Source organism: Heteronotia binoei, chromosome 8 (assembly GCF_032191835.1).
Source record: "Heteronotia binoei isolate CCM8104 ecotype False Entrance Well chromosome 8, APGP_CSIRO_Hbin_v1, whole genome shotgun sequence".
Classification (NCBI taxonomy): Eukaryota; Metazoa; Chordata; class Lepidosauria; order Squamata; family Gekkonidae; genus Heteronotia; species Heteronotia binoei.
The window spans coordinates 116,345,490-116,363,784 of NC_083230.1; the positions used below are offsets into that span (position 1 = coordinate 116,345,490).

An 18,295-nucleotide genomic window follows, 5' to 3' on the forward strand; every position below is an offset into this window, starting at 1 on the left:
AAATTCAAAGTCTGGAGGAAGCTCCTTAGAAGAATGTTGAGAGAGATTGGGCTTCAGGAATGCTGAGAATAATCAATGAAGTATCGTTATGTTGAAGAAGAAGAGGAGGCAAAGGAGTAGGATATTGGATTTATATCCCGCTCTATACTCCAAATCTCAGCATCTCAGAGTGGCCACAATTTCCTTTACCTCTCCCTAAAGGGAAAATTTAAGATAATTTGGGTGTTTGTCCTCTGGAAAAAAAAATCTCATGAATTTCAAGGGAAGTACGCACACCTTCTATGAAACTAGATAGACACCCTGAGGCAACAGAGGAATTTGCTGGGGTTTTGAGACTTCAGCTGGAGCTTCGAAATCTCCAGGAATTACTACTAGGGTTGCCAATCCCCAGTCGAAGGGAGGGGATCCCCTGGCTTGGAGGCCCTCCCCCCACTTCAGGGTTATTAGAAAGTGGGGGAGGGAAATGTCTGCTGAGCACTCCATTATATCCTATGGAGACTGGTTTGCATAGGGTATAATGGAGAACCAGTCTGTGGGTATCTGGGGCTCTGGGGTAGTTTTTTGAGGTAGAGGCACCATATTTTCAGCGTAGCATCTGGTGTCATTCTTCAAAATCCCTCTAAGTTTCAAAAAGATTAATTCTATGAGCCCCCCCCCCACAAAAAGGTGCCCTAATCTTCCATTACTTCCAAAGGAAGAAAGGCATTTAAAAGGAGCACTGTCCCTTTAAATGTGATGGCTAAAACTCTCTTCAGAGTTTCATCATGCCTGTCAAAACCTTGCTCCTGGCTCCACCCCAAAGTTTCCTGGCTCCACCCTCAAAGTCCCCACATATTTCCTGAGCTGGACCTGGCAACCCTAATTTACAGCTGATCTACAGAAAACAGAGAGAGGCCGTAGCTCAGTGGTAGAACATCTGCCCGGCATTGCAGAAGTTTCCAAGTTAAATTTTCAATAGCTCCTGTTTAAAGACTCAGTTAGAAGAAGAAGAAGAAGAAGAAGAAGAAGAAGAAGAAGAAGAAGAAGAAGAAGAAGAAGAAGGATATTGGATTTATATCCCGCCCTCCACTCCAAAGGGTCACAGAGCGGCTCACAATCTCCTTTACCTTTCTCCCCCACAACAGACACTCTGTGAGGTAGATGAAGATACTGGATTTATATCCTGCCCTCCTCTCCAAAGAGTCTCAGAGCGGCTCACAATCTCCTTTACCTTCCCCTCCCCCACGACAGACACCCTGTGAGGTAGATGAAGATATTGGATTTATACCCCACCCTCCACTCCGAAGAGTCTCAGAGCGGCTCACAATCTCCTTTACCTTCCTCCCCCACAACAGACACCCTGTGAGGTAGATGAAGATATTGGATTTATATCCCGCCCTCCACTCCGAAGGGTCACAGAGCGGCTCACAATCTCCTTTACCTTCCTCCCGCACAACAGACACCCTGTGAGGTAGATGAAGATATTGGATTTATATCCCGCCCTCCACTCCGAAGGGTCACAGAGCGGCTCACAATCTCCTTTCCCTTCCTCCCCCACAACAGACACCCTGTGAGGTAGATGAAGATATTGGATTTATATCCCACCCTCCACTCCGAAGAGTCTCAGAGCGGCTCACAATCTCCTTTACCTTCCTCCCCCACAACAGACACCCTGTGAGGTAGATGAAGATATTGGATTTATATCCCGCCCTCCACTCCGAAGGGTCACAGAGCGGCTCACAATCTCCTTTACCTTCCTCCCGCACAACAGACACCCTGTGAGGTAGATGAAGATATTGGATTTATATCCCGCCCTCCACTCCGAAGGGTCACAGAGCGGCTCACAATCTCCTTTCCCTTCCTCCCCCACAACAGACACCCTGTGAGGTAGATGAAGATATTGGATTTATATCCCGCCCTCCACTCCGAAGGGTCACAGAGCGGCTCACAATCTCCTTTACCTTCCTCCCGCACAACAGACACCCTGTGAGGTAGATGAAGATATTGGATTTATATCCCGCCCTCCACTCCGAAGAGTCTCAGAGCGGCTCACAATCTCCTTTACCTTCCCCCCGCCCCCCAACAGATACCCTGTGAGGTAGATGAAGATACTGGATTTATATCCCGCCCTCCACTCCGAAGAGTCTCAGAGCGGCTCACAATCTCCTTTACCTTCCTCCCCCACAACAAACACCCTGTGAGGCGGGTGGGGCTGGAGAGGGCTCTCACACCAGCTGCCCTTTCAAGGACAACCTCTGCCAGAGCTATGGCTGACCCAATGCTGCGACTCAGAGGCCGGGACCAGGTGTTGTGGGATTCAGCCCACGCACGGGTGATAAGAGAAACACGACGATGAAAATACATACACAGACAAATACACAGGGAGGCGCCTGGAAAAAGTTATCAAGTGTTGCGCAAATCAGTCAGAAGCTTCTTCATAACTCAAAAAACTCTTTATTCACTTCTTAATATCTCATTGTTCTTCTTAGTTAGTTAGTTAGTTAGTTAGTTAGTTAGACAGTCAGTCCCCTCCCAATACCGAGGGCTGCTTTTTATATCTTTCATGACCTCATAACATTCCACTTGCTCCAGCCAATTAATCATCAGTGTCTGGTCAGCGTGACCACAAATAACGCCTGCGCAAATATCTCTCAAACTAGCAAGTTTGTCTGATAACACTAACAAGCCTGTATGAATTACAATCTGTGGCGCAGTTTAAATTCTCTGCTGTTAAAACTGAATCCCCACACCCAAGGCCATGCTAGCAGGTGCAAGTGGAGGAGTGGGGAATCAAACCCAGTTCTCCCAGATAAGAGTCCGCACACTTCACCACTACACCAAACTGGCTTTCCATAGGGATCCTAGCAGGTGATATAAAAGACCTCTTTCTGAAACCTTGAAGACTTGCTACCAAATTTGAGTACTGAGTTTTTGGCGAAGGATCAAAATGTGGTGTAGGGTGGTATTGTATTGTGGGTTCTATGCATTGATGTCAAAGTATAAGTGATAACAAGCGCTTTATTGGGTACAGTCGGGGTATCAAATATGTGGCCCGGGGGCTGAATCAGGCCCTTGGAGGGCTCCTATCAGACCCCTGAGCAACTGGCTGTCATCTGCTTCCTTCTCCCTCTCACTTGCTTCCTTCTGCATCACAGCTTGCTTTGCCAGGCTTGTGCCATTGCTCAGAAATACGGAGCAAAGCCCCTATTCACACAGCAGAGCTACTGAGCCAAGCCCCTCTTCGCTCTATTGGCTGAGGCTCCTCTCCCTCCTCATTCCTAGGGAAGGGAGGAAAGAGCCAGAGCTTCCTTTGCCCAGTTCCCTGGATCACATGGGAGAAATACAAAGAAAGCACCTTAAGACCAACGAGTGCTAATGTTTTAAGCATATTTTAAGTTTGTTTTTTTTTAAAAAATCTTTAATTGTGTTTGTCTGTGTCTCTTATAAAGTTCATATCTCTGCTATCTAATCTTAAATAGGAACACACACAGAACTGGCCTGACAAGGTCTCATTTATGTCAGATTCTGCCCTCATAACAAAATTAGTTTGATACCCCTGGAGTAGACAATACTGACCTTGATGAACTGAGGGTCTGGTTTGGTGAAAGTTGGGTTGCCAGCTCCAAGTTGTGAATTACCTGGAGATTTGGGGGGTGGAACCCAAAGAAGGTGGGTTTGGACAGGGGAGAGACTTCAGTGGATACGATGCCATAGAGTCCACCTTCCAAAGTGGCCGTTTTCTCCAGGTGAATTGATCTCTGACAACTGGAGAACAGTTGGAGGCAGCTTCACACACACACATGCACACACACTCTTATATCCCACTGAAGTCTCAGCCCTCTCTAAACGCCATCCTCCCCCCAGCTCCATCCCCAATTCTCCAGGAATTTCCCATCTAAGGGTCAATAACCTTAGGAATTGCACATCACCAGGGGTGGAATTCTAGCAGGAGCTCCTTTGCATATTAGGCCACACACCCCTGATGTAGCCAAGAGCTTACAAAACTCTTCTTTGTAAGCACTTAGAGGATTGGCTACATTAGGGGGTACGTGGCCTAATATGCAAAGGAGTTCCTGCTAGAATTCCACCCCTGCACATCACTAATTCTTCTCCTGGCTTTGTTTTTGCAGATGGGCTGTGGCTCAGTGGTGGAGCTAGGCTTCCCAATCCCCAGGTCCCAGCGGGGGATCCCCTGTTTTCACAGGCTTCTCCCTGCCCCCGGCCAGTTTTAAAGCTCCTGCAGATTTAGAAACCTGCAAACAGTTTTTAAAATGTGTCCCTTTAAGGCTGAGCAGGAAGCAGGAAACAGGAAGGGCTTCATGGGAAAGGATCTGTAACAGTTTCTTCAGAGAATGGCCCCTCCCTTTCTTTTGGTTTCGTTTTCAGAGCAAGCAGGAATATTCTGCAGGAACAAGACCCAGTAAGTATTTGTGTGTGAGAGAGAGGGAGGGGGCAGGGGATTCCCTGGTTTGGAGCCCCCCCCACTTTAGAAAGCGTGGGGGGGGGAGGGAAATGTCTACTAGGCACTCTATTATTCCCTGTGGAGAATGATTCCCATAGGGAATAATGGGGAATTGGTCCGCGGGTATTGGGGGCTCTGGGAGGGCTATTTTTTGAGGTAGAGGCACCGAATTTTTACTATAGCATCTAGTTCCTCTCCCCAAAATACCCCCCAAGTTTCAAAACAATTGGACCAGGGGGTCCAATTCTATGAGCCCCAAAATATGGTGCCCCTATCCTTCATTATTTCCTATGGAAGAAAGGCATTTGAAAAGATGTGCTGCCCTTTAAATGTGATGGCCAGAACTCCCTTGGAGTTCAATTATGCTTGTCACACTCTTGTTCCTGGCTCCACCCTCAATGTCTCCTGGCTCCACCCCCAAAGTCTCCTGGCTCCGCCCCCAAAGTCCCCAGATATTTCTTGAATTGGAATGGCATGCAGAAAGTCTCAGGTTCAGTCCCCATCATTTCCAGTTGAAAAGATCATGTAGGAGGTGATGGGAAAGACCTCTGCCTGGGGCCTTGGGAAGCCACTGCCAGTCTGAGTAGGCAATACAAACTTTGATAGACCAAGGACCCGATCCAGTATAAGGCAGTCTCTTGTGTTTATCTGTTCTTTGACTTTGGTCTGCTTGCTGTGCTCAAATCCACACAGGTCCTGAAGGCTGTCTGGGCAGAGATTAGGGTTGCCAATCCCCAGGTGGGGGCAGGGGATCCCCTGGTTTGGAGACCCTCCCCCCGCTTCAGGGTCGTCAGAAAGCGGGGGGAGGGGAGGGAAGTGTTTGCTGGGAACTCTATTATTCCCTATGGAGATTTATTCCCATAGAAAATCATGGAGAATTGATCTGCGGATATCTGGGGCTCTGGAAGAGCTGTTTTTTGGGGGTAGAGGCACCAAAATTTCAGCATAGCATCTAGTGCCTCTCCCCAAAATACACACCAAGTTTCAAAAAGATTGGATCAGGGGGTCCAATTCTATGAGCCCCAAAAGAACGTGCCCCTGTCCTTCATTATTTCCTATGGAAGGAAGGAATTGAAAAGGTGTGCCGTCCCTTTAAATGTGATGGCCAGAACTCCCTTTGGCATTCAATTATGCCTGTCACAGCCTTGATCTTGGCTCCACTCCTAATGTCTCCTGGCTCCACCCCCAAAGTCCCCAGATATTTCTTGAATTGGACTTGGCAACCCTACCAGAGATGTCAAATTAAATTGTTATGAGGGCCGGAACTGACATAGAAGAGACCTTGTCAGGCTAGGCCGTGTGTGTCATAAAATGTAATGCCAGGTAACGGAGATATAAAGGACACAAACAAACCCAATGAAAAGTTTTGTATTTCTCTCATATGATTGAGGGACACAGACAAATACAAAGATTTTTAAAAAGCTTAAAATAAAACATGCTTAAAACATTAGCACGTGTTGGTCTTAAAGATGCTTTCTTTGTACCTCTCCTGTGGGATCGAGGGAACTGGGCAGAGGAAGCTCTGACTCTTTCCTTCCTTCCTTCCCCAGGGGACCAGGAGGGAGAAAAACCTCAGCCAATAGCAGGAAGAGAGGCTTGGCTCAGTAGCTGTAATGCGGAATTGAGAGAGCCTGGCAAAGCAAGGTATTTGTCCCCCCCTTCCTCCCCAAGGGAGGAGCCTCAGCCAATGGAGAAAATATAGGGATTGCTGTGTAGCTCCTGTGCGATTGAGCAAGCCTTGCAAAGCAGGCTGTAATGCAGAAGGAAGCAAGAGAGAGGGAGAAGGAAGGAGGTGACAGCCAGTTACTCGAGGCCCTAATTTAGCCCCCGGGTTGCATGTTTGATGCCCCTGGTCTATAGGATGCAATAAAGGGGGGCTCTCAGTTTTCATAAATCAAAACTGGAGTCATCAAAAGTCAGCGGGGCCACAGTTGTCATCAATTCAAAGCATGAAATGATCATTCTGCCTTTCCTAATATAGCTTCAAATCATAATATTTTTTTTAAAAAAAAAACAACATACGCCATGTGTGAGGATGGCAGAATTTGCCAGGAAGCATCAGCAGCTTTTATTCTTTAAAGGCACCTCAGAGAAATAGCTAATGTCGGCCTAATCATGTCCAGGCAAAAGCAATTAAAATTAAGCCAGGGAGATGCTAAGAATAGGATCTCATTCCACCAGCCAGGAGTGCCCCCAAAGGAACTTAATTTCTACCAGTTACTTCACTACAGTTTCCTCTTTATCTGAGCTTGAATTTATACCTTGCCCTTACTTAGGGTCGCCAAGTCCAATTCAAGAAATATCTGGAGACTTTGGGGGTGGAGCCAGGAGACTTTGGGGGTGGAGCCAGGAGACATTGGGGGGCGGAGCTAGGAACCCCCGCTGGGACCTGGGGATTGGCAAGCCTGCCCTTACTACCCGAAGGAGTCTCAGTGCTACACACAACCCTCGATACTGCCACAATCCCAGGCTACAACCAGGTTCATACATGAGGAGGCCGTGAGGTGGCTGAGTCCTGAGGTGGTCAAAGGGATGGCTCCGTTTCTGGGATGAGGAAGTTCCTTCGCTCTGACTGGAAGTTGCTGCAGGCGGAAGGAAAGAATGCTGCCAGGGCTTTTTTTTGTAGCAGGAACTCCTTTGCATATTAGGCCACACACTTCTGATGTAACCAATCCTCCAGGAGCTTACAGTAGACCCTGTAATAAGAGCCCTCTAAACTCTTGGAGGATTGACTACATCAGGGGGGCATGGCCTAATATGCAAAGGACTCCTGCTAAAAAACCCCCAACACCCTTGGATGCTGCTATGAACAACCTCTCACAGGGGTGATGTTCACTGCCTCTTTTGTGGTCACAGGGTAGAGTTGCCATTCCACAGGTGGATCTCACCCGCCCCTTGCCGCCCCAAACAGTGATGTTGCTGTGTGACTTTGCTGACACAATGACATAACATGGAAGTTACATCGTCGCATCAGAGACGTCACGTGGGGACACTCTAGCGTGAGGGCAAAATTCTGTGGTTCAAGGGCAAATTTACCACAGAGTTTTGCCCACAAACCAGAGTGACCCACGCAATGTTGCCACTTGACAGCACTTTACAGAGCCAGGACTCTTATCTGAGAGAACCGGGTTCGATTCCCCACTCCTGCACCTGCTGATGTGAGCTTGAGTCAGTCACAAGTTCTCAGAGAGCTGTTCTGCTCAAGAGCAGTTCTGGGAGAGCTCTCTTAGCCCTACCTACCTCACAGGGTGTCTGCTGTGGGGAGGGGGAGGGAAAGGAGATTGTAAGTAGCACTGAGACTCCTTCGGGTAGTGAAGGGCAAGGTATAAATCCGATATTTTCTTCGTTTCTGATGATGTGTGCTTTTAGCTGACGAAAGCTCACATTCTGGATAAAACTTTGCTGGTTTTAAAAGAGCCACTGAGCTCCAACTTTGTTCTATAACTTTTAACCCTGTAGCCAGGCCTCGGATTCAGTGGGAGCTCACAGCTCCTGAACCTTTCTAAGAGTTCCACCTTAGGGTTGCCAAGTGCAATTCAAGAAATATCTGGGGACTTTGGGGGTGGAGCCAGGAGACATTGGGGGTGGAGCCAAGATCAAGGCTGTGACAAGCATAATTGAACTCCAAACGGAGTTCTGGCCCTCACATTTAAAGGGACAGCACACCTTTTCAATGCCTTCCTTCCATAGGAAGTAATGAAGGATAGGGGCACCTTCTTTTGGGGCTCACAGAATTAGACTTCCTGGTCCAATCTTTTTGAAACTTGGGGGGAATTTTGGGGAGAGAAACTAGATGCTATACTGAAAATTTTATGCCTCTACCCCAAAAAACAGCCCTCCCAGAGTCCCAGATATTTGCGGATCAATTCTTCATTATTTTCGATGGAAATAAATCTCCATAGAGAATAACAGAGTCCCCAGCAGACATTTCCCTCTCTCCCCCCCCCGCTTTCTGATGACCCTGAAGCTGGGGGAGGGCCTCCAAACCGGGGGATCCCCTGCCCCCACCTGGGGATTGGCAACCCTATTCCACCTCCTTCTGAGAGTTCCACCTCCTTGTCCATTGAATAGTAGGTGCAGCTGCATAACAATCCCTGGATGAGCTCCACCACCTATTTTTCTACAAAACAACCCCTGCTTGTAGCACAAGCGACTTTTTCCACAAGTGCAGCACTCTCCGGTTTAGTGCTATGCATTAAATTTCAACCAACAATACCAGGAGGGAATGCGATAAAGAGTAGAACATGAAAAAAGCCACCGGCTGTCGCAAACACCAATTACTTATAAACCTCAATCTCTATCATGCCTAGTTCATATACTCATTTATAGCAGCTCTTCTTTGATTTTACATAACACAGTATAGTGTATTACAAAACCGTTGCTGGAAATATCAAAATACAGACTGACGCTGATGCACAAAGTTGCAAAGTACATTCATAGAAAAACAGTCCTTGTTCTATACGGCACGCCACCTCTTCAGCCTCCTTCAAAGGCAGTCTTTGCTTGGAAGCCGATGTGTAGACTTGTCGGTAATGGTCTCTTCCGTTACTCCTCCATCCACACATACGACATAGTACAGGGATGGCAAAACTGTGGCTTGGGGACCACGTGTGGCTCTTTCACACATATTGTGGGGCTCTCAAAGCCCCCACCACCCTGTTGGCTAGTTTGGAGAAGACATTTTTCTCTTTAAATCACTTCTCCAAATGAAGCCAACCAGTGGCTTGGAGAACACATTGAAAGTTAAGGTTGCTTTCTTTCCACCTCTTCCTTCCTCCCCCCTCCCCATCTATTTGCCTTCCTTCCAACTCTCTAACATCTGATGTTCATGTCTTGTGGCTCTCGAACATCTGAGGTTTATTCTATATGACTCTTACATTAAACATGTTTGACCACCTGTCATAGTATAAGGACGACGAAGAAGAAGAAGACGATGATGATATTGGATTTATACCCCACCCTCCACCCTGACTGTTCCATGGAAGGTCAGAGCTGAAGCTGAAGCTCAAATACTTTGGCCACCAAACGAGAAGGGATCACTCCCTGATGCTGGGAAAGACAGAAGGCAAAAGAAGAAGGGGACAGCAAAAGAGATGGCTGGACAGCGTTACTGATGTAACTAACACATATTTGAGTAGACTTCAAAGGATGGTGGAAGACAGGAGGGCCTGGCGTGACTTGGTCCATGGGGTCGCAAAGAGTTGGACTCGACTGTGTGACTGAACAACAATTCCACTCTGAATATCAGAGTGACTTACAATCTCCTTTACCTTCCTCCCCCACAACAGGTTTAATTGTGTGATGCAGATGTGCCCCTGCGAGCTTGGGTAACTAAGATTAGAAGGGAGGCAGTGGGAACCCTGAGTGTTTCCCTTCAGGTTTTGAGCTACGGGTATTGGGATATTTGGTTAATGTAGCAGAGTTTTCCTGGTCATAGAACCATGATACTGAGGGTTGTAAATAAATCTCCCAAGAAGTGTATTACAAAAAAGATAAACATATTTAATCAAAGAAATCCAGTTCACATTCAGGTTGCAGTCTAAAGGAAAGAAAGAAGCCTAATTAATGAATAATCTAATGAATATTTTGCCAATCACTAGGACTTTTTTAATAGCAGGAACTTCTTTGCATATTCAGCCACACATCCCTGATGTAGCCAATCCTCCAACAACTTACAGGGCTTTTCTTATAGGGTCTACTGTAAGCTCTTGGAGGATTGGCTACATCAGGGGTGTGTGGTTTCAATATGAAGAAGATATTGAACGTAGAATATAAGAGAAGCCATGCTGGATCAGGCCAATGGCCCATCCAGTCCAGTCCAACACTCTGTGTCACATAAGAACATAAGAGAAGCCATGTTGGATCAGGCCAATGGCCCATCCAGTCCAACACTGTGTCACGCAGTGGCCAATATGTGTGTGTGTGTATACACACACACACACGCATATATACTATGGCTAATAGCCACCGATGGACCTCTACTCCATATTTTTATCCAGTCTCCTCTTGAGGCTGGCTATGCTTGTAGCCGCCACCACCTCCTGCGGCAGTGAATTCCACATGTCAATCTGACATAAATGAGACCTTGTCGGGCCAGTTCTGTGTGTGTTCCTATTTAAGATTAGATAGCAGAGATATAAACTTTATAAGAGACACAGACAAACACAATTAAAGATTTTTTTTAAAAAAACCCCTTAAAATATGCTTAAAACATTAGCACTCGTTGGTCTTAAGGTGCTTTCTTTGTATTTCTCCCATGGGGTCCAGGGAACTGGGCAAAGGAAGCGCTGGCTCTTTCCAGCTTTCTCCTGGGGACCAGGAGGGAGAGGAGCCTCAGCCAATAGAAGGAAGAAAGGCTTGGCTCAGTAGCTCTGCTGTGTGATTGAGAGAGCCAGAGAAAGCAAGCTCTGCCTCCCCCTTTCCTCCCCAAGGGAGGAGCCTCAGCCAATGGAGAAAATAGAGGCTTTGCTCTGTAGTTCCTGAGCAACTGAGCAAACCTGGCAAAGCAAGCTGTGATGCAGAAGGAAGCAAGAGAGAGGGAGAAGGAAGCAGATGACAGCCAGTTGCTCGGGGCCCTGATAGGAGCCCTCCGGGGGCCTGATTCGGCCCCCGGGCCACATATTTGACACCCCTACTGTACCCAATAAAGCGCTTGTTATCACTTATACTTCGACTCATCGATGCATAGAACCCACAATACAGTACCACCCTACCCCACATGTTGGTCCTTCGCCAAAAACAGAGGCTGCTCCGGCAGGCCTCGTCCCCAAAGCCACATCAGATGAAAGAAAAGGGTGGGAGGGAACAGCTGAGGTGACCCCTGAAGCTGAACGGCACCTCTTGGGTTAAACGGGCCAGGAAAGATAAGAGTGGGAAGAGCAGGTGCCGCTCAGGAGACAGGAAATGATGGGCCAGAGGCCGCGCCGTGATCTTGATGATCAGAGGGGGGCCGGGAGTCTTCCCTGCATCTCTGCTGGGCTGCATTAAAGGGGTCGTTTATCATCGCCAAGGAAACCGGGCTGCTGTTCTTCCTTCAAGGGTAGCCTGGACAGCCAACACCGCTTTCGCAGGCTAGCAGTTCCGCTGTTCGCCAAGACAACAGGGCAGCTTGTGCCTGTTTCCAAGTGGGTCCGTTGTTATGATGAGCCCCCGCAGAAGTTGTTACAAAATGAAGAAGAAGAACTGCAGATTTATACCCCGCCCTTCTCTCTGAATTAGAGACTCAGAGTGGCTCACAATCTCCTTTATCTTCTCCCCACACAACAGACACCCTGTGAGGTGGGTGGGGCTGAGAGGGCTCTCACAGCAGCTGCCCTTTCAAGGACAACCTCTGCCAGAGCGATGGCTGACCCAAGGCCATTCCAGCAGGTGCAAGTGGAGGAGTGGGGAATCAAACCCGGTTCTCCCAGATAAGAGTCCGCGCACTTAACCAATACACCAAACTGGCTCTCGGAAATGCTCTGTTTGCACTACACCAAAATGCTCGGATGACCAGGTGGGTTGATTAGATTTCTACGATTGTCAGGACTTTTTTTGAGTGGGAACGCACATAGTTCTGGCTGGCTTGGTGTCAGGGGGTGTGGGCAAAGTGGAAGGGCTTCTAGTCCCACTTGTGAACCTCCTGATGGCACTTGGGGTTTTTTTTTTTTGTTGCCACTGTGTGACACAGAGTGTTGGACTGGATGGACCATTGGCCTGATCCAACATGGCTTATCTTATGTTCTTTATGAGTTCCTGCTGGATTTTCCCTACAAAAAGCCCAAAGCGAAACAATGGTGACCTCAAAGGAAGTTGCTTAATATGCAAATGAGTTCCTGCTGGGCTTTTCCTACAGAAAGCCCAACGCGAAATAATTGTGACATCAAGAGGTGTGGCCTAATATGCAAATGAGTCCCTGCTGGGCTTTTTTGACAAAAAAAATCTGTATGCAAAACAATGGTGACATCAGGGGATGTGGCTTAATGTGGGAACAAGTCCCTGCTGGGCTTTTTCTCACAAAAGAAAGCCCTGATGACTGGAAATGGAGGAGGAAATGGAACATTCATGAGTGAGCAAAGGACAGTGGTGTTCTCACGCTCTAGAGATGACAGCTTCCAGGTGGGGCCTGGGCATCCTCCAGAAGCACAGCTCATCTCCAGACTACAGAGATCAGTGCCCCTGGAGAAAGTGGATGCTTTGGAAGGTGGACTCTATGGAATTGTACCCTACTGAGAAATGGGAAAATCCTTTTTGAGGTGCGGTGACCAGAATTGCACACAGTATTCCAAATGAGACCGCACCATCGATTTATACAGGGCATTATGATACTGGCTGATTTGTTTTCAATTCCCTTCCTAATAATTCCCAGCATGGCGTTGGCCTTTTTTATTGCAATCGCACACTGTCTTGACATTTTCAGTGAGTTATCTACCACGACCCCAAGATCTCTCTCTTGGTCGGTCTCTGTCAGTTCACACCCCATCAACTTGTATTTGTAGCTGGAATTCTTGGCCCCAATGTGCATTACTTTGCACTTGGCCACACTGAACCTCATTTGCCATGTTGACGCCCACTCACCCAGCCTCAACAGATCCCTTTGGAGTGCCTCATAATCCTCTCAGGTTTTCACCACCCTGAACAATTTAGTGTCATCTGCAAACTTAGCCACTTCACTGCTTACTTTCAACTCCAAATCATTTATGAACAAGTTAAAGAGCATGGGACCCAGTACTGAGCCCTGCGGCACCCCACTGCTTACCGTCCTCCACTGCGAAGACTGCCCATTTATAGTCACTCTCTGCTTCCTATTAATTAGCCAGTTTTTGATCCACAAGAGGACCTGTCCTTTTACTCCATGTCTCTCGAGCTTACTAAGGAGCCTTTGATGAGGAACTTTGCATATTAGGCCACGCACCCCTGGTGCAGCCAATCCTCCAAAAGCTTATTACAGGGCCTGTAAACTCTAGTAGGGTTGACTACATCAGAGGTGTGTGGGCTAATATGCAAAGGAGTTCCTGCTATGAAAAAGGCCCTGTCTTCCCTTATAGTCAAACTTATTTCAAACCAGAAGCTGAAAAAAAACATTTCCTCTAGAACGACTCCGGTGCCAACCGGGGAAAGAAAATTCAGCGAAGCAAAAACAGAACTCTAACTTGATCCAGCAGGCACAGACATAAACAGCTCTTGTTATTTGATTGTTCGAGAGCTTCCATCCGTGCTGACCTTACCTACACGGGTTTTCCAGATTTACAGACGTGCTCGCCGGGCTGCCAGTTAAAGAAAGGGCATGGGCGAAGGTCTCCAAACATCTGGTCCAGACACTTAATCATCTCCTTTCACCGAGGCTGGTATTTTTATCTCCCACCTTGATTGGGTGTGCATAATTTTATTTCTCTACACATTGGTATTTAAACCTCCCGGAAGGAGAAAAAAAAAAAATCTTCCTTAACTACATCTGTCATTGATATTTTATTGTTTAATTTCTTTTTATGGAGCCCAATTACATCTCTTCTCTCCATATAGCCTGCATTTCACATGTCTAATTGTCGACATGTTCTATAATGATAATTTCATTGATTTAGAAAGTGACATTATGAGGAACATATGTTCCGTTTCGTGGTAGAACCTTGTTATGGTAATAATTTCTCCCCCCCCCCCCACTCCCCTCCACATCCACATATAATCCATCTGGGAAGCAGTTGAAACATTAACCCTTTAAATGCTTCCGTTCTCTTTAGTAGGGAGACAAGGTTTCTGGCCACGCAGTTTTTCCGTCGTGTTAAAAAGTTCTGAATGGTGCTCACTTCGGCAGCACATATACTAAAATTGAAACAGTACAGAGAAGATTAGCACGGTCCCTGCGCAAGGACGCGGCACGCAAATTCGTGAAGAACCTTTTGAATGCTACGTGGTATTCGGAGAGTTGTGCTTAGTTAATGCTCCAAACTGAGAACCGACAAACCCAGGATTCTTTTCCTTTAAAATATTTCTTCCGTTATTTCTGTCGTCTGGGGTAATCGTTAAGATTTTCGTTAAGGTTTTCCTAAGCAGAATTTGAAAAGCTATCTTGTCTTGGATTACAATGTCCCACACCTTTTGAAACCAGAGTCAAAGACGGTGTTTTCGCAGGGCTTGTTTTTTGTAGCAGGAACTCCTTTGCATATTAGGCCACACACCCTTGATGTAGCCAATCCTCCAAGAGCTTATAGGAGGATTGGCTACATCAGGGTGTGTGGCCTAATATTGCAGAGGAGTTTTTGCTAAAAAAAGAGTCCCGGTGTGGCCTAATATGCCAACAAAAAAGGCCCCGGCGTTTTGACTAATTTCCAGTTTTTTTGCCAATATGATTTTACCTGCTAGGAGAAGAAGAAAACCTAATTCCATCTTGAGAGAAGATTCTTTTTTTTTGTGGGCAATAGTTTAAAAGAATAGACTCTGGAGTACGGGGGACTGACTCACCAATAATGTTGTCGATTTTGTCAATAACAGCAGTCCAGAAGGCTTGTACTTTTGGACAAGACCACCAACAATGCAGACATGTTCCTGTTGTTCCACAACTTTTCCAGGACAGAGGACAGGGAAGTAGTTTAGCCCGATAGAGAAGATATGGTGTCAAATACCATCTGGAGAACAATTTATAATTTTGTGACCCGCCTCTGTAGTCATAGAATCATAGAGTTGGAAGAAACCTCGAGGGTCATCTAGTCCAACCCCCGCACAATGCAGGGAACTCACAAATAGCTCCCCCTAAATTCACAGGATCCTCATTGCTGTCAGATGGTCATCTAGCCTCTGTTGAAAAACCTCCAAGGATGGAGAGCCCACCACCTCCCAAGGAAGCCTGTTCCACTGAGGAACTGCTCTAACGGTCAGGAAGTTCTTCCTAATGTTGAGCCAGAAACTCTTCTGATTTAATTCCAGTCCATTGGTTCTGGTCCTACCTTCTGAAGCCACAGAAAACAATTCCACCCCATCCTCTATAGGACAGCCCTTCAAGTACTTGAAGATGGTGATCATATCACCTCTCAGCCATCTCCTCTCAGGCTAAACATGCCCAGCTCCTTCAACCTTTCTTCATAGGACTTGGTCTCCAGACCCCTCACCATCTTCGTCGCCCTCCTCTTGGACCTGTTCCAGCTTGTCTATATCCTTCTTAAAATGTGGTGCCCAAAGCTGAACACAATACTCCAGGTGAGGTCTTACCAGTGCAGACATGTCTCTTCTCTGCTTAATATACTGATAGCTCAAGTGGCTTTTTCACAGCTACACCACACTTAATTTAATTTCAGCTCACTGGTTCTGGTCCTACCTTCTGGTGCCACAGAAAACAATTCCACACCGTTCTCAATATGACAGTACTTCAAGTACATGAAGATGGTGATCCTGTCACCTCTTAGAGTCCAGAGGCCAGTTTTAATTCTGAGAGCTCTCCAGGCCCCATCTGGAGGTTGGCAGCCCTATGAGTTGCAGTGCTTCTAACTGGCCACTTGCACCAACTGTATATAAAAAAAGAGACTTTTGACCAAGACAAATTGGGTATTTATCAAGCGACACTCTCAAATTCTGGAAATAGCGAATGCATTCATGTATTTAAACTCTCTTTCACAGAACATCAATTTTTATAGGACACTGAAAAAAGAACTTAATGGGATTGCTGTTTATTTGCTAAAACTGTACAAACAGGATATGTACGCGTCGCCCTTTGAAGACGATGGCCTCAGGTCTCCGACACAATTCTTCAAAGGGTTGATAAGAGGTTGTGCTGGAGGCAGCTCTCCAGAGTGGGACGGTAAAATTCCACCCCTCCGTTTTCAGACAAGGTCACTGTAGGAGTTCCTTCTGCCGCAGATGGAATTCATCCTCCTCCCGGGAAACAGCTCAATTACACGTTAGCTTGAAAGAAACCTCTCCCTCCCTCTCCCTTCCCCCTCTCTCCCCTCCTCCCTCCCCCTCTCTCCTCCCCTCTCTCCCCCTCCCCTCTCTCTTCCCCCTCTCCTCCCTCCCTCTCTCTCCCCCTCTCTCCCTCCCTCTCTCTCCCCTCTCTCTCCCTCCCTCTGTCTCTCTCCTCCTTCTCTCTCTCCCACTCTTCCCTCCCTCCCTCTCTCCCCCTCCCTCTCTCTCCCCTCTCTCTCCCTCTCCCTCCTCCCCCTCTCTCTCCCCCCTCTTCCTTCCTCCCTCCCTCCGTCTCTCTCCCCTTCTCTTCCCTACCTCTGTCTCTCTCCCCTCTCTCCCTCCCCCCTCTCTCCTCCTCTCTATCTTTCTCCCTCTCTCTCCCCCTCTATCTTTCTCCCTGTCTCTCTCCCTGTCTTTCTCCCTCTCTATCTTTCTCCCTCTCTCTCCCCCTCTCTATCTTTCTCCCCCCTCTCTCCCCCTCCCTCTCTCTCCCCCTCTCTATCTTTCTCCCTCTCTCCCCCCTCTCTATCTTTCTCCCCCTCCCTCTCTCTCCCCCTCCCTCTCTCTTCCCCTCTCTATCTTTCTCCCTCTCTCTCCCCCTCTCTATCTTTCTCCCTCTCTCTCTGCCTCTCTCTCTTAACACAAGAGCCACATAGAATAAACGTCAGATGTTTGAGAGCCACAAGATGTGAATGTCAGATGTTTGAGAGCCATAAGATGTAAATGTCAGATGTTGAGAGCAACAAGATGTGAACATCAGATGTTTTGAGAACCACAACATGAACATCAGATGTTTGAGAGTCACAGGACAGGACGGAAGGAGGGCAGGAAAATAGATGGGAGGAAGGAGGGAGAGGTGGAAAGAAAGCAACTTCAACTTTAAATGCATTCTCCAAGCCATCAGCTGGCTTGGCTTGAAGAAGTGATTTAAAGAGAGAAATGCCTTTCCAAGTTGGCCGCTAGGGTGGTGGGGGCTTCAAGAGCCACACAATATGTATGAAAGAGCCACATGTAGCTCCTGAGCCACAGTTTGGCCACCCCTGTGGTAGGACAAAGGAAATAGGAGACCCTCAGAACCTCTAGTGCCTGGACAGACAGTCCAAATATGGCTTGTTTCAATGATATCCCAGAATGCAACCCACCTAAGAAGAGCTAAGGTGGTCTGACCTGTTGGAGAAAGTGACTCGGCATGAACAGTGGACATTAGGAGGTGCTACATCACTCTCAGGCGCAACCACATGTGCTAAATATAAAGCAGTTTCAATCCACTTTCAAATGGGATTTTGCCAATTCATACAGTAACATCCAATCGGAAAGCACCTTGAAAGGGGATTGAAACTGCGTTATTTAACACTTGTGATCACAGCCTAAGTGCTCATAAGTGTTATCTCCTTGAATGGGATGTCTCCCGCTCTTTGCTGTTACCGGGGAGGTGCCCTCTGACCCCCCCCCCTAACTCACTTTGGCCTCTCACTCTCTCACATGGCCTTCCATGGAGACACATGTCCCTGCAGGTCTCTCCGAAGAAACAATGCCTTCATACTTCCATGCATGATGCTGAATATAGCTAGTCAATTGCGATGGGGAAATCACTTTTTAGATTAGGCATCTTTCTCTCTCCTTTGTAGAGTTGCCAGCTCCGGGTTGAGAAATACCTGGAGATTTTGTGGACAGAGCTTGAGGAGAGCAGAATTTGGGGAGGAGGAGGTTTTCAGTGAGGTATAAACGGGGGTCATTTTATAGAAAAATAGGTGGCGGAGCTCATTAGCATAATGCATTAGCATATGCCACCCCCCACCAGCCAAAAGCAACCTGACGCAAGAAAGGAGAGCCCCGAGTGAGTGAGGCCTGCTTGGGCTAGCTAGAGATCCAGCCAGCCCAAGCAGACCTTGTTCATAGGGCTGCCAAGCCCTGGTCCAGGTGGGGCTTCCCCCGCCCAGGAGGTTCCCAACCCGCCGGCCCACACCCAGAAGTGACGTCGTT

At 47.4% G+C, this 18,295-nt stretch overlaps 1 non-coding gene across 1 annotated transcript; it reads left to right on the top strand.

Moving 5' to 3' along the window:
- The first annotated feature begins 14,215 nt into the window (after nt 1-14,215).
- LOC132576726 (U6 spliceosomal RNA) lies at nt 14,216-14,322 on the top strand. Its single transcript, XR_009555778.1, has one exon. It is a non-coding gene; the product is annotated as a U6 spliceosomal RNA (small nuclear RNA).
- The last annotated feature ends 3,973 nt before the right edge of the window (nt 14,323-18,295 follow it).